We start from the raw sequence: 17,784 nt of genomic DNA on the forward strand, positions 1-17,784 counted from the left end.
GAGCAAGCTCTGTAAGTTGCTGATGGACAGGGAAGCCTGGTGTTCTGCAGTCTATGGAGTTGCAAAGAGTTGGACATGACTGAGCAACTCAACTGAACTGAACCTATAAATCAGTAACTTATATTTGTGAAAAGAAAAGAAAATATACCAAGTATTTTCTATGCCTCTCATGAGAAGAACTAAAATCCAAGGACAGATTTTGTACCTTTGAAGCCACGCTAGAGATTCCAAAAAGCTTTATCACAGTTCAACAAAATCCACTGCTTGCTCCTCTCAAGTGAACCACTGGTCTCAAATGAGTCTAAGCCCTAGAGAAGGAATTTTAATAGATTCATTCTGGCCAGTTTGTTACCAATTAGTGGTCCAGCATTATGTACTTAATTCTGACCAGATAACCTAATTTAAATGTTATGACAGAAGATGCGAACACATATTTATTGACACAGAAAACTGTATACACAGTGTTAAATTGTCATGTTTATTGTTATTTTTCATTCTCTTTTACATAAAGATAGTCTTTTTTCAATACTTGTATGATATATAATTTCCAACTTAATTCCTAAGACAAAAGGAAAAGATGATCATATGTTTAAAAAATAATCTCCTTTATTTTACAGTAATAGTGGTTAGAAGTTCAATATTTCTGCTCAAACAAAGAGGCGGGCAGTCATATTTACCAAAGGCTTCAAAGTGTTTGCCGTTGCCTTTACACAAGACAACATTTTTAAAACCTTTGCATCCCACAGCAGGTGCTAGGTCTTCTCAGGGATTTGCGCTGTTCAGATACTGCCTTTCATTTGAACTTCAAATACCTTAAAAACATAGAGGCTGCATTTTGATATAATGTGAAATTAAAACCTTTTTTTATTTTTGTCATTATAATATCCCATGGATTTAATTTTCAAAGATGAATCAAAGTCAAAACTAATTACTGTCTGATAATCAACAAAGGCAGAAAAATGAGAAAATACTTTTTAAAATGAAGCTTTAGATCACCTCTCCCATAAGAAAAATAAATGCATGTAATAAATATCATGAGATTTCAAGTTTATTTAGTAATAGTCTACCTTTTTGAGATTTTAAAGAATTATGCTGAATAATTATGGTCACCTGAATAGTTGGAGATGTATTTTCAAGATCTAGACTATATATTTTGTCTTTGTATGGCACAATATGAGATTAAGTAAATACTTCAATTTAAGTGAAAGCCTAGAAAAAATGGTTTCCTAATCTATTTTCATCAATTTACAACTTTATAAATGCAATAACATTATAGAATTATAAAAAATATTGTGTATCTATTTTAAAAACAGAAAAGTAACTTTTTTTCTCTTTTTTTTCTAATTAGGCTTGGACTCTTGGATCATCTGGTGACTTCAGAATTCTGGTAAGACACTTTTTTTTTTTTTTAATAGTACTGTCAATATTTTCATTTCTTTAGCCACAAATTTTTGGAGGTTATCTTTATTTCTCAAGCTTAATCATTTTTCTTAATTCTCTCCTCATTTCCATCACCTAAGATTGAATCTCCTTAGGGCTGTTAGGAGAAGGTCATTTCCATCTTAACTCATATGGGATCATCTGTTAAGTCCAGATACTTCTTGAAAATTCAACTTTATGGGTTAGGAGAATATTCCAAGGAGAGGTAGCATTTGTTTCTCAAGGAAACAAAAATCACCACTGGAAGAGTCTCAGATAGGATAAAAGGTTGTTCAGTTAAAATGCAGAGAGTATCAACTAGAAATGTTTTTCTTTTAAAAGAGATCAACAACAAAATAAAAACCACAGAAACCTGAGTATGATAGCTGAATTTTTAAAAAGGTTTTTATTGCTACAGTGTTGATATTATACTTTATGTAATATAGAACTAGAAATACACTGAAAGTACTGCACTTTTCAACATTAAAACTTTTGAAATTTCTCTAGTATCTGCCTGGTACATACATGGAGAGATAGATTGTTTAATTAAAAAGAGATTAGTTGAGGTAGAAGTTTTTCTATAAGTTATATTTTTCCAAACTTCAGGTTTATATTCATCTTACACCCCATCCAGTCTCCTTTTCCCCTCTGTATACTATAGAAACATTCCTCACATTCAAATTCATCTATTGGGATCCTACAATGTTCTGAATCTTTGCAAGACTGTAAAACATAGTTAATCTCATTTTTTAAATCTTATTTATTTTTTTCTCAATAATACTCTGGCTTGGATTTTTATTTTTGTGGTCTGAGAGTCTACAACTTTTCCTGATTACTAGAGTCACCCTTTCTATAATACTCAGCCAACAGTAATATAAAATTCTAACTAGATACCTTGCAGGAGTACAGTCTTAAATATCACTCTTTACTATTAACTAGATATTGCTGTGGAGAAGGCAATGGCACCCCACTCCAGTACTCTTGCCTGGAAAATCCCATGGATGGAGGAGCCTGGTAGGCTGCAGTCCATGGTGTCACGAAGAGTCGGACACGACTGAGCGACTTCACTTTCACCTTTCACTTTCATGCACTGGAGAAGGAAATGGCAACCCACTCCAGTGTTCTTGCCTGGAGAATCCCAGGGACGGGGGAGACTGGTGGGCTGCCGTCTATGGGGTCGCACAGAGTCGGACACGACTGAAGCGACTTAGCAGCAGCAGATATTGCTGGGATACATGGGAGGGTGGTGAGAGTTCCACGTGTCTTTGTTATTGTTCGTTACCTGTTGCTCACAAACACTTCCAAGGATTTCCAAACCTGTGGTATTCTGGTCATTCTAGCATGACTATTCTGTGCAACTTCAGGCTGTATCCAGTCTATACCATCTTTCAAATGATAACAAAGCTGACACTATTTATCTATCCTAGGATGAGGATTCGGAGAAGGCAATGGCACCCCACTCCAGTACTCTTGCCTGGAAAATCCCATGGACAGAGGAGCCTGGTAGGCTGCAGTCCATGGGGTCGCTAGGAGTCCGACACCACTGAGCGACTTCACTTTCACTTTTCACTGTCCTGCATTGGAGAAGGAAATGGCAACCCACTCCAGTGTTCTTGCCTGGAGAATCCCAGGGACAGGGGAGCCTGGTGGGCTGCCGTCTATGGGGTTACACAGAGTCGGACATGACTGAAGCGACTTGGCAGCAGGATGAGGATTAGGGTTAACATTCAATTCCTTCAGCACTTTCTACAAATACTGTAGAAAACTTTGCTTAAGTATTTGATTTATTGTGATGAAAACTGGGATACAGAATCATAACACCAATGGTTCCTGGATATTTTCTCTATCCTAAACCTTCTCTTGGTTGTATTTGTGGGATCTGGACGTTATCCTTCTCTGAATTCTACCAGCCTTTCTTCATTTAAGTTGACAGTGTGCTCTTGCGGTTTTCATCATCACACTTATCTTTTGGGTCTGTCTTCTAATTTATCTCATTTCTAATCCATCTCATAAACAGATGGTTCATCAAATCAGCACTTATCTTCATACTCCTATATCCTGCCATATCGCCTATAAGGATATTTACCCCTAAACAGTTATGTATGTAGTAATTGAGTTCAGCCACACTAACTCAAAAGCAGTCTTCCTTGAAAACCTACCAAGAAAACTCAAAGCTATATTGTTTCCTTGCACAGCCCTCATTATCACTATTTCAGCTTCTGTGAACAAACTGCCTGTACACCCATATTCTATTCATCCCTCAAGGCCAAGTTCAACTCCAACTCCCATTTTCTCCTGGAATTCTTCATTGCTTTAAATATTGTGGTTTGATTGTGCCCTCTCTGAACTCTTTATTTTCAGGATCACAAAGGTTAGCACTTTAACTTTTGCTATTATGTGCTCTACTGTGTGTATATTTCCTACTTAGCATTTTTGCAGGCTTGTTAAATTAGGTAGCAATAGCCTCTTAGGCTATTTACCACAGCCTCCTTTAAATATTGCTCTGTTTTTAGCAGTTCACCAAGAAATATTTTTAATTAACTTATTTAGGATCTCACCTGTACTCACTCTACTAAAAGCTCAAACCTAATATTTAATTTCTATATTGTTTGCTTCTATGAGTTTTAATAGAAAAAAATGACCTGAACATGGAGGATGTTTAAGATATAATTCATAATTTGTTTCAGCTAATACTGATATAGTCTACAAAATTGTTTTTGGAGTGTAATTCAGAGAAAAGAAAGTAAAATCAAAATTCAAACTGGAATAGTATTGAAATGTAAATTATAACATGCAAACTGTTACAAATTAAATAGATCAAAATGTATTCTATTCAATGATTGTATAACTCTCAAGCTAAAAAAATAATATTTGCTCTGGAACTAAATGCCAGTAATAAAAGTTTTCTTCCATATGAAGAGCTAACATTGCCCACATTGTAGTTGAAAATATTTACAGAAAGCCTTATTGCAACATTTTTTCACTTACATAAAATAATGTGTTTAAGGTTTATGATTCACTGAATTTTGTATCTGTGTGTGCAATTGCAGCAATCTGTTCCAATTCATAAATTTTAGTTTCTGCACCTGGAGTTTGGACCTTTTAAGAGGTCAAAATAATAACACATTCATAATTATGTAAGGATTCATTGTGTATCAGGTGCTTTGTCAGGTGCTCTTTTTTAATGTATGTACCCTCACTTCTACCTTCCGATCATACTCTGAGGCATGCATTTTGATCTCCATTTTATAGCTGAGAAGACAAAGGGTCAGAGAGCTTGGTTAGTTCATCTACAATCACTTAACTATGATGCTGAGATTTCAGTCTATTTCTAGGATTCCAAAGACTTCACTGAGATGTATTCTCAAAAAAGATTTACCCCAGTATGCTCTCGGTAATATCCATTTCTACATGTTTAATAACAACTCTGGTTGCAGCATTTAAGGAAAGTGATACCAAAGTAGTTAAAATGAGATTTAGCCTTTTGTACTATATAGTTATTTCAGTTCAGTTCAGTTGCTCAGTCATGTCTGACTCTTGGCGACCCCATGGACTGGTTTGCCTGACCTCCCTGTCCATCACCAACTCCTGGAGCTTGCTTATACTCATGTCCATTGAGTTGGTGATGTCTTAGGAGGATGAAAAGCCTACTTACTTTAAATCCAAGGTGGGTGGCTTGTCATAGTCTACACCCAAATTGTGTGTTTCATATACATTTTATATCACATATATCTATCTTGTATATCATATCTACCTAATATATATATAAATATTCATATTCAGGTCATTATTAACCAAAACATAATTTACATACTGGAAGCCCACATAGCCCTTTAGTTAGACTATGGTGATTAATGCGTGTTTCATTCTCTCATTTGTGTTCTCAGTTTACTACTGCAATTTTTTAGTTTGGCCATCCTGATTTTTTAAAATAGTATTATTGAAAACCTGCAGATTACATTCATGTGCTTAGTATTAGTCATGGACTTTCTTTATAATAATAATATAAAATGTTCAACTGAGTATTGTGTTTTCTAAGAATTGAGTACTGTCTCTGATATAGAGGGATTAAAAATATTTCTTGGACATATACCAAAATACCTATACGTTGTACAGTATTCTCTCATCAAGAATTATATATTTGGTGTTAAAATATTATGTGTTTTCTAAAGGTCTTATGTTGTGTATAAAAACTGAAAGAAACAAGGCATACACATATACCTACCTCACAGTTTTGCGTTAGGAAACACATATACATATATAAATATCTTGTTTTACTCCACTTGTAGTTATCATAAAACATTGGCTCTATCCCCTATATTGTACAACATATCCTTGTAGCTTATTTTATATTTAAGAGTTTGTACCTCTTAGTCTCCTACCCCTATCTGCCTCTCCCCCTTCTCTAGTGGTGACTGTTTCCATAAATCTGCTTCTTTCCTTGTTATATTCATTAGTTCACTATGTATTTTGAGAGTCCAAATATGGATTTTGAGAGTCAAAAATATGGATTTTGAGAGTCAAAAAATATGATATAATTGGTATCATATAATATTTGTCTTTCTCTGATTTATTTCACTCAGCACAATACCTTCAAGTCCATCAACATTGCTTCAGATGACAAAAGTTCATTGCTTTTATGGCTGAGTAATATTTAATTGTCAGTATATACTTAAGATTCTCTATCATTCACCTGTTGATGGACACTGTGCTGGCTTTTCTTCCAAGGAGCAAGCATCTTTTAATTTCATGGCTACAGTCACTTGCTGTGGCAAGTGGAGGCTACTCTTTACTTGGAGTGGCTTCTCTAGTTGCAGAGAATGGGCTCTAGACCATGCAAATTTCAGTAGTTGTGACTCACAGGCTCTACAGTGTATAGGCTCAGTAGTGTGGCATGTGGATTTAGTTGCCCCACGGCATATGGGATTTTAGCTCTTGGGCCAGGGATCGAATCAGTGTCTGCTGCATTTTTAGGCATATTCTTAACCACTGGACCACTAGGAAAATCCCTTTTATCCATTTTTTAATCAGAATGCTTTTGTATATCAACTATACTTCAATGAAAAATTTTAAAGAAATATTTTGTAAATTTTAAAGCCATATACAGTTTATTAAAATTATTTTCAATGTTAGTTTTCTATAATGTGAATGTAAAATACATGTTTAGAGACCAAAGAGAGGAATCATACTATCATCAATTCATTTACTTATTCTCTCATATCTTATTGAGTAACTTATTTGTGTAAACAATCTAATAGAGTTGAGGTAATTTAAAAATGTTGTGACTGAATTCACATACTGTCTTTTTGTGTGTTCTGTGTAATTCTGGTGCTTTAATTTCTTTGTATTTAAAATTGGTATTGACTAAATTTCTCAACATTTGTTTTAGGCTTTTCATTGTTTCTGTTTACCTTGCTGAGATAGCAGATTGTTGGACAGTGTGAGAGACTTTGTTAGTATCCATTGATATTAGGGTTTCCTTTCATTCTTGAGTAATAGAGAGATGCTGTTTTTCCTCTACTTTACATTACAGTTAGATGTGGCTATGTGATTATTTCTAAGCCAAGGAAAGCTAAAAAAGTGTACCACTTTGGGGCAGATGGGGTGAAAACACTATAAACTTTCCAGTCTCTCTCTGCCTCTACAGAAGTGGCATCAGTTTGAAATAACAGAGCCACAGTAGTATATAATCCTGGATCCCTGAGTCACCTCATGGAAGAGAGCTGCTATGGCAAGGTCCAGAGCCAGTTTAAAGATCAAGAAGCAAATTATTTGTCTTAAGCCACTGAGTTGCTGTGTTTTATTTGTTTTTATGTTCTTGGTTTGTTACAGCAGCCTAAAGTCTGCTCAAAATCAATCAAATGGTTATTGTGAAAATGAGCATCATAGTATTTATGTAATTCAAAATCTGGAGTCTCATTACCAAAGGCATATTTTGGCAATATTATTTTTTATTTAAAAATAGTTTTCTTCTGTCACCAGCTAATCTGAGGTGCGACTTATTTGCTTGGCATAGTAGTAACATAGGCCCCCAAAACAAAAGCCTTGGGAAAGCTACACATCAACTATTATTCATTTCCCAAGTATCTTTAGATCCAAACAATATTAAGAAGGGAAAAGATACAAGACAAGTATCTAAATTTAAAATAGTATACTTTCCAATTGAAAATGAATAACATTCTTGTAATAATCCTTTTAGTTCTTCAATCTTACCTGATACAGAATAAGATTCATATTAAGGACCATAAAAATAATCATTTCATTTTTCTTAAGAGTCTCCTTGTCTTAGATGAGTTTCTTTTGTTAGGGTTTTCAGCATCATCTTTGTTCAACTTTTTACTCTTTGAATTGATATGAAACAACACCCTCTCCTATGTCAGTCTGTTGGTGTTGTTTTTTCTTCCTTATGTGGTGGAAGCTTCCATGTGTTCACTCGGTTTTACTTTTTAAGAGATGTAATACTTTAAGTGCCACAACCATGCCAAGTAGTATCATTTATACAGTAATTAATTAAACATAGCCTCTTTTCTTAACAAACAGAAAGTGAAGTGAAGTGAAGTCGCTCAGTCGTGTCCGACTCTTTGGGACCCCATGGACTATAGCCTATCAGGCTCCTCCATCCATGGGATTTTCCAGGCAAGAGTGCTGGAGTGGATTGCCATTTCCTTCTCCAGGGGATCTTCCTGACCCAGGAATCAAACCCGGGTCTCCCGCATTGCAGGCAGACGCTTTACTGTCTGAGCCACCAGGGAAAGCCCCAAAAAACAGGAATGGAGATGAAAAACAGTTGTATACAATTACCTGGAAGTGAAATGATTTAATTCCACTACCATGGAAGGGTAAATTAGGCAACAAATTGTGCCTAATTTTATTTCATGGCAGTCATTCAGTTCAGTTCAATTCAGTCGCTCAGTCATGTCCAACTCTTTGCGACCTCATGAATCGCAGCATACCAGGCCTCCCTATCCATCACCAACTCCCGGAGTTCATTCAGACTCACGTCCATCGAATCAGTGTTGCCATCCAGCCATCTCATCCTCTGCTGTCCCCTTCTCCTCCTCCCCCCAATCCCTCCCAGCATCAGAGTCTTTTCTAATGAGTCAACTCTTCTAGCTTTTCTGAACTCTGATCCTGAAGGTGAAATTAGGTGAGAGGAATAAGCAGATACATCATTTTGATATTTGGCAAAACTAATACAATTATGTAAAGTTTAAAAATAAAATAAAATTAAAAAAAAATTAATGGAAGTTGAAATTATGTACCACTCAAGTCAGCCTGAATTCCAGATGTGATAACTCTGATTCTTAAAAGTTGAATCAACATTATGGCAGTCATTAAAAGCCTCTAAAATGGTCATGGGAGGGTAAAATCTACCAGTACAATGTTGATTCAACTTTTAAGAATCAGAGTTATCACATCTGGAATTCAGGTTGACTTGAGTGGTACATAATTTCAACTTCCATTAATTTTTGTATCTGCTTATTCCTCTCACCTAATTTCACCTTCAGGATCAGAGTTCAGAAAAGCTTTTCAAGGCAGTACATTCCATTTTGGGAAGATGGCTAGTTATTAAACATCAGTTCAGTTCAGTTCAGTTCAGTTGCTCAGTCGTGTACGACTCTATGTGACCCCATGGACTGCAGTACACCAGGCTTCCCTGTCCATCACCAACTCCCAGAGTTTGCTCAAACTTATGTCCATTGAATCAGTGATGCCATCCAACCATCTCATCTTCTGTCGTCCCCTTCTCCTCCCACCTTCGACCTTTCCCAGCATCAGGGGCTTTTCCAATGAGTCAGTTCTTCGCATCAGGTGGCCAAAATCCTGGAGTTTCAGCTTCAACATCAGTCCTTCCAATGAATATCCAGGACTCATTTCCTTTAGGATGGACTAGATGGATCTCCCTGCAGTTTGAGGGACTCTCAAGAGTCTTCTCCAACACCACAGTTCAAAAGCATCAATTCTTCAGCACTCAGCTTTCTTTATAGTCCAACTCTCACATCCATACACGACTACAGGTAAAAACATAGCTTTAACTAGGCAGACCTTTTTTGGCAAAGTAATGTCTCTGATTTTTAATATGCCATCTAGGTTGGTCATAGCTTTTCTTCCAAGGAGCAAGCGTCTTTTAATTTCTTGGTTACAGTTGTTAAACATACATCCTTAGAATTGAACAAAAATTGTCATATTAGTAATTTGCTTCCCAGCATGGCATAAGACTTGCATATTTGCTAATAACAACACTGAATTCGGTTCTACAATTTTCAGTAACTGGACTACATGGTGAAGTGTCCGTTTAGTGGAAAAGTGTATTATCTATATTTTTATTTAAGCCACTCTCATCTGACATATATTAATAAATGCTTTTATGAAAATTATTTAAATATGGATTCTGGTAAATCTACTGACATTCTCTTAGTACTAACATATAGTAAGAATGTTTTGTAATTTATTAAGCATGGCATTCCTTGTTTGATTTCTTGCCTGCTGTCCTAAGTCAAGCAGTACTTCTCCAGGTGCTCATTAAAAAATAGGAACACTATCCTGATTGTTTTTCTTATTAATTTTTAAAATTGCCTGTTTATTGTTCTGTTTGTTGTATGTTTCTTCCTCTGTCTGAGGTTCTCCAACAAATATCAAGTGATATCAGGGAGACTCTACAAATGGGAGCTGATATCCTCCCCTACTCATCCCTCTCCTTTTGTTTCTGAAAGAGACACTTGAACAATCATTTCTACTTTGACCCAGTCTGAAAACCACTCCTATAATACAAACTCTAGTATCAGAAAAAAAATAAATGCCTTAAAATGTTGCCCATGAACAAAAAACATGGAAAAGTAATATGATGAGGTTGAAGAAAGACAGTTCTCCACAATATGTGGACAATCGGGCAAGAGCAGAGACAGAAACCAACCAATCTAGTGTTGAGTCATGTAGCAACTATAGAGTTAGCTGAGGATGAAATACAACTTACTTGACTTGTTAAGTTTTAGGTAAAAAAAACACATGCTTAAAGAGAATCAGAGCATCTTGTTGTAGGTACTGAGAAATGGTAAGTGGCAAGGTGGGCTTTAACGGACAGGGGCTATGCTAATAGGATTAAATACAGAGGATTTTATACTATTCTGCTGATGGCTACCCACCACGGCCTCTATTTTAGTTTTTGAGATTCCCTTTTTAACCAGAGTTTATGCTGGTTCCTAAAAATTGAAGACACATGAAGGCTTGGTTCATGTCCACAGTAATTGCACTGTTACCATAGGGATCCCTGCTTCTCTAAAATTGTCTCTTGCTAGAAAAGACTTTGAAAAAAACTTCCAGTTATTTTTATATATGTATCCATATATAAATAATTTTGTTTTTTTATTGCTATTTTTAAATAATAATTATTTTATATTAAAACATTCAGTTCAATTTCCAGAAGTTCTGCAATTTGTCATTAATATTCACAAAAGTATTTGTCACAGAAAAACTTCTCAAATATTTCTTCTTTTTTGAAAAAAAGAAAAAGAAGATGTGGACATTTTCTTCTACCTATCTGTATCTGAATATTTGCAAATACTTTCTATCCTGAAAAGGAAATCAAGAAACCTGGGTAAAAGAACTACATTAAAACATAAGGGGGTGATTATAGTGGCAAGCCTCCCTCATTAACACTCATGTACACCTTACTTCAGAAATAAGCAAAATACTTTAAAAATTATACATCCATAAGTTTTATTTAGTATTCACAACTTAAAATTTTATTTTGTTTTCTGTGTTTTTTAAAATGACTTTTCATTCTACATTCCAGTGCACTAAAATAGTTTCTACCATAATTCTTAATAATAATTTGATTGTTGCACCCTTCAAATGAACACAGAAATGATCTGAGCAGCAGATAACTGAGGGTTCCATAAGAACTCATGACACTCATGACACTGTCCAAGAACACATGGACACACTCATGTCCATCTCTTTAAAAAACTCTGTTGTGTTGAATGGAAACACATGAGATCATCATTCTAGAATCCTAAGTCAGACTAAAAAATACATTAGGAAAGTTGTACTTTTACATTTTTCTTAGTAGCATCATTGCCTTTTATCAAACCACAGCATTTTCCTTTGTGCTTGTCAAGTCTAGAATATCAAGGTTAAAATCTGTTCTGATTAATTCCTATTAAAAAATAAGACTGTTTTTTCTTGATTAAAAATAAGGTAGACCTTAATTCTCTAATCTCCATTTGTCACATTATGAGCATTATTTTAGAGGATTTATTTTATGCTATTATTATTTTACAGTGTTTATTCTGACCATGTAGCAGTGCTTTAGCATATACTTTATGACTTTAAAATTTAGTAAGGAAAATCTTAAATAAATTATTGGATAGTATTTTATAATCATTTGTTGCAACTTCTCCCCACTGTTTTAATGTAGCAATTGAAGCCAGATTTCCCAATAGGGAGTCATTTGTATGGGAATAAAATTCATATGGAGACAACACTAATTTTTTGAAGTTTCTCCAATTACCTAGTTTGAAACAATGCATAGTCATTCTCTATGCTTAGTATACTGCCTAGATTTTCTGTTTGTCTTGATTTAAGATTTTTGCCCTCATGCTATGCTATGTTAAGTCACTTCAGTCATTTCCAACTCTGTGTGACCCCACAGACGTGTGCCTGTGCTGCCCACTAGGCTCCCCAGTCCCTGGGATTCTCCAGCCAAGAACACTGGAGTGGGTTGCCATTTCCTTCTTCAGTGCATGAAAGTGAAAAGTGAAAGTGAAATCGCTCAGTTGTGTCCGACTCTAAGCAACCCCATGGACTGCAGCCTACCAGGCTCCTCCGTCCATGGGATTTTCCAGGCGAGAATACTGGAGTGGGGTGCCATTGCTTTCTCCTTTTGCTCTTATATCCTTAAGTAAATAAGAACTTAAAACACCAGGTGACTTATTCTTGGCTTGAAAAAATATAGGTATCAAAATGATATTGTGCTTCAGGAGTACCTTCATTTTCCTTGAGCATGAATTGTAGGCCAGCTCTACTATTGACTTTCCTGTGACTTCTGACAAACAAATTACAATCTCTAGGTCTCAGTTTTCTCCTCTATAAAATGAGAATACATTTGAATCAGTTCTAATGAGGTGGATGAAACTGGAGCCTATTATACAGAGTGAAGTAAGCCAGAAAGAAAAACACCAATACAGTATACTAATGCATATATATGGAATTTAGAAAGATGGTAACGATAACCCTGTATGCGAGACAGCAAAAGAGACACAGATGTATAGAACAGTCTTTTGGACTCTGTGGGAGAGGGCGAGCATGGGATGATTTGGGAGAATGGCATTGAAACATGTATAGTATCATATAAGAAACGAATCGCCAGTCCAGGTTTGATGCAGGATACAGGATGCTCAGGGCTGGTGCACTGGGATGACCCAGAGGGATGGTACAGGGAGGGAGGTGGAAGAGGGTGCAGGTTGGGGAACACGTGTACACCCGTGGCGGATTCATGTTGATGTATGGCAAAACCAATACAATATTGTAAAGTAATTAGCCTCCAATTAAAATAAATAAATTTAAATTAAAAAAATAAGATAAAAGAGTCTACATGTAATTATTACCAAAATTATTTTCAAATCTGATGATCTATTTTGAATAGAAGTCTCTGTCTTTGGTAAATAGTTACAGGATGCCATCTTAAATTCTCACCAAAGCTCATGCGGAGTTGAGTGTGAACATCCTGACAGCATAATGGTGTTTTATCTTTACTGTAGATCTTTTTGTTTCATTCTCATGCTTGCAATGTCATTTTCTTTTATAAAAGAAAATATTTTTGTGCACTTCCTTTACAGAATGTCAGTGGATAGATAAAATATTTACTTTATACTTATATCTTTTCCTTGACATATTTCATGTTTGTAAGACAAATTTCATGTTTATAAGACATACGCTATTTTCTCTCAAGCTTCCATAATAGAAATGAGCAGAATTCCTTGAACTGCTCATAATTTAACACCAGTGCTCAATTCACCACAGATATGTAAGGAAATTTTAAGGAGGGTATTTTCTGAGAGGTTAAGAATGATTAGAATTTTCACTCAAAATTGACTTAGAGAAAAGTTGGACTTTTAATTTTAAGTCTTTCACTAAAGTTATTTTAAATTATTTTTTAAGACTTACAAATATGTACTCTCTGCTGCTGCTGCTAAGTCGCTTCAGTTGTGTCCGACTCTGTATGACCCCATAGACGGCAGCGCAACAGGCTCCGCCGTCCCTGGGATTCTCCAGGCAAGATCACTGGAGTGGGTTGCCATTTCCTTCTTCAATGCATGAAACTGAAAAGTGAAAGCGAAGTTGCTCAGTCGTGTCCGACCCTCAGCGACCCCATGGACTGCAGCCCACCAGGCTCCTCCGTCCATGGGGTTTTCCAGGCAAGAGTACTTGAGTGGGTTGCCATCGCCTTCTCTGATGTACTCTCTACCACAAGGGTATTACACTCAGAAGTATCAAATAGTTCATGTTCCAACATTCTTTTTGTAAATGGAGTGTCTGATAATTCAAAGGGAGGAGTTTACCACACCAAATACAATTGTTTCTGTCAACTGCACAGAAAATTGTCTCATTCTTTCATCAGTCCCTAAATTGTCCAAGGCTTGCAGGGTTGAATTATGGAATAAGTGCTGCTGCTCACATCTGTGGTAAACTTTCCTTTGGGATCACAAAGCACTTTTGCTTAAAATCTTTCCTTCCATTTCTGTTATAAAACTGAAGCTGTGAAACTGTGGTTTTGAAATTGGCCACCAAAATAATGTCAACAAGATGAGTGAGCTTAATATATTCTTTCTTTGAAAGGTAAGCTCATTTAAAATTTATTACCACTTGTTTGATAAGTGTTTGATATTATTCACTTCACTTAACATCTGCCTGGAAGAGGATTTTAAAAGTTTTTCATACTGAGGTGAAAGTGCTCATTGTTACAATGAATGCATTCTTATTGTGATGCATTAAGTTCTTCATCAGCATATCAACTGTCTGTATTCTTTTTGATGTTGAGATGATTCATGAATTTAATGTATATTCTATCTTTTTTAGTCTTATCTGAAACAGATGTTTGCTCTTTGATTCTAGGAATGAACCAAAACAGTTTATCTTATTTCAGTTAAAATAATGCCTTCAAGATCCATCCATGTTGGTGCAAATGGCAAGATTTCATTATTTATTTATAGCTTAATATTCCACTGTACATTTATTTTTAAGTATGCATGCACATGCAGCATATCTTCCTTTTTTTAAATTTTATTTTATTTTTTTACTTTACAATATTGTATTGGTTTTACCATATATCAACATGAATCCACCACAAGTTTACACATGGATGAAACTGGAGCCTATTATACAGAGTGAAGTAAGCCAGAAAGAAAAACACCAATACAGTATACTAACACATATATATGGAATTTAGAAAGATGGTAACAATAACCCTGTATACGAGACAGCAAAAGAGACACTGATGTATAGAACAGTCTTTTGGACTCTGTGGGAGAGGGAGACGGTGGGATGATTTGGGAGAACGGCATTGAAAGATGTATAATATATATGAAAAGAGTCTCCAGTCCAGGTTCGAAACACGTGTACACCATATGTTCTTTATCTATTCATCCATTTGATGGACTCCTAGGTTGTTTCCGTATCTTGGCTATTGTAAATAATGCTGCAGTGAGCACGGGGATGCTGATGTTTTTTGGGATTAGTGTTTTATTTTCTGTAGATACATACCCAGATGCATGTATCTAATCGTAATTAATTCTGGATCATAGTGTAGTTCTATTTTTAATTTTTTTTTTTGCAGTTTCCATACTGTCTTCCATAGTGGCATACCAGCTTACATTTCCACCAACAGTGAACCAAGGTTCCCTTTTTACCACGTCCTCATCAACACTTAGTTCTTACCCTTTTTCTAATAGTCATTCTGATAGTATTGGTTTTGAGTTGCATTTTCCTAATGATTAGTGATGTTGAGTTCTTTTTCAAGTGCCTGTTGGCCAACTGTATATTTTCTTTGAAAAACTTTCTTTTCAGATCCTCTGCCCACTTTTTTAATCAGAATGTTTTTGCTGTTGAGTTGTAAAAGTTCTTTATATATTTTTGATGTTAACCCCTTATCAGATATATGATTTGCAAAGAGTTTCTCCCATTCCAATAGTTGCCTTTTCATTTTACTGATGCTTTCTATTCCTCTGCTGTAGTTTTTCTAATCAGTAGATATAATCCTACGTGTATATTACCTTGGCTTTTGGGGTCCAATTCAAAACACCATTAGCAAGACTGATGTCATGAAGCTACTTGCTTGTTTTTATTTAGAATTTTATGTTTTCAAGATATATAGTTAAGTCTCCAATCTATTCTGTGTTAATATTTGTGTATGGTGTAAGAAAATGATTGTTGTATTTGTTTGTGTATTGCTATCCAGTTTTCCCAACATCATTTATTGAAATACTGTCCTTTCTTCATTGTATATTGTTGGCTGCTTTGTCAAAAATTAATTGATCATACATGGGTTTATTCTGGCTCTTTATTCTGTACCATTGATCTCTGTGTGTTTTCTGCCAATGAACATAGTGTTCTGATTACGATACTTTTGTAATATAGCTTGAAATCAGTGAGCATATTGTTTCCAGCTTGCTTGTCCTTTTAAAGATTGCTTTGGCTATCCAGTGTTTTTAGCGGTTAGGTTATTTATTCTATTTCTATGAAAAGTGACATGTGTTAATAGGGATTGCATTGAATTTGTATATTGCTCTGGATAGTACATATATTTTAACAATGTTAATTCCTCCTTCATGAGCACAAAATAGTTTTCTGTGTATTTGTATTGTCTTTATTTTCCTTAAAATTGGAATTGGGTGGTAATTTGAGCATTTTTTGCATTGCATACTTGCCGGGGTCCAGCCCCGGCTGATCCAGGATATTCGAAGGAGAGACGGCATAGGCGAGGGTCAGGAAACAACTGCTTAATTAAACATTAATTAAGGATATAAAGAATAATGGAATGAGGATAGCTCAGTGAGGAAATTCAGTGGAGAAAAGAGGCTGAGTAGCTTGGTTTACGCGGGAGACCAATAAAACTTCAAGACAAGGAGTTTGCACCACTTATGTAGGCCGCAGGTGTCCTTCCCTTCTCCCGAAGGAGAGGAGACACTGAGGCCTCCCCGGTTGGATCTTAGAAGCCCAGGCATAATTAACAAGCATGGTGGGTTCCGCACTCCAGATGGAGACTCAGCCAGAATTTGAGAGAGAGCGCGACATGGGGAGACCAAGTTTCAGTGAACAAGGCCCGCACTTTATTTTCCAAAGTAGTTTTTATACCTTAAGTTATGCATAGAGGATAATGGGGGAAGGGGTAGAGTCATGCAGCAAGCCAGGCTTTCTTCCTGCAAACTTATCATATGCAAAAGCTTAGGTGATTTGCATCATCTTCTGGCCCGGAGACCTGTTAACATTTAAGACCCTTTCTTCAGAAAACTTATTTTTCTCTAAAGGTGATTGGTCAGGAGCCACCCTCCAAAAGCATTAGATAAAGTTGCATTCCTACAGAGCAAAGGTGTGGTGGGCTATAACAAGAAAAAGAATTAACTCAAGGGTCCCAGGTTACAAACATTAAAGCTACTACTTACACCAATTATATTAATCAATACACTGCCAGGGACACAGCAGGTAAGGGATATGGAAACTTAGCAGCAAACATTGGCCCAACAAGTGAAAATCCCTTCACCAATACAATTTCTAATCAATCTTTTAACTACTCAAAGGAATCTGTATTTAGACAGTTTAGAACATCTCATGCCTCTCACAGTTGGGAGGCTCTGAGCAATCACATGTGGCTGGAAAAACCTATTCAGGCAGGCTAGAGGACTTCCAAAGGAATTTGTAGGTTGAAACACTATCACACCCAGGAACTTTATTAACTGGAGCTGTAAGTTAACTCTTTTTTCAGAGAGAAGTAGTGGGGGACAGCGCCCCGTAAAGTCAGAGGTGTAGGTGAAAGCACAAAGCAGAAAGTAGGAAGACTCTGGTTTTGGGGGTAGACGCTCGAGAATTTCCAGGGGGACTCCTGAGGCTCCATCCCGCCTTTGCGTATGCCGAGCCTCCTTCCTCATGACCTTTGTCATGGGCGGAGTTCCTCACGCTGGCTCCCGGCAGTGATAGAATTCCAGTTGAGCTATTCCAGATCCTGAAAGATGATGCTGTGGAAAGTGCTGCACTCAATATGCAATATGCAATATGCACTCAATATGCAATATGCCGGCTCCCAGCATCTCCCCCTTTTTTATTTGTTAAAACAGCCAGATGCAGCTCAGTCGCGAGCTTCTGAATGTTCTG

General features: G+C 36.2%; 1 long non-coding RNA gene across 3 annotated transcripts in view; it reads left to right on the forward strand.

The window, feature by feature from the left end:
* The window catches only part of LOC129650016 (uncharacterized), a 421,016-nt gene that overhangs the window by 235,249 nt on the left and 167,983 nt on the right, over nt 1-17,784 (forward strand). For all 3 annotated transcript variants that reach the window (XR_008713533.1, XR_008713531.1, XR_008713532.1), the window contains exon 4: nt 1,349-1,387. This is a non-coding gene — a long non-coding RNA (uncharacterized LOC129650016). The remainder of the gene's footprint in view (nt 1-1,348; nt 1,388-17,784) is intronic.

Source organism: Bubalus kerabau, chromosome 4 (genome assembly GCF_029407905.1).
Source record: "Bubalus kerabau isolate K-KA32 ecotype Philippines breed swamp buffalo chromosome 4, PCC_UOA_SB_1v2, whole genome shotgun sequence".
Taxonomy (NCBI): Eukaryota; Metazoa; Chordata; class Mammalia; order Artiodactyla; family Bovidae; genus Bubalus; species Bubalus kerabau.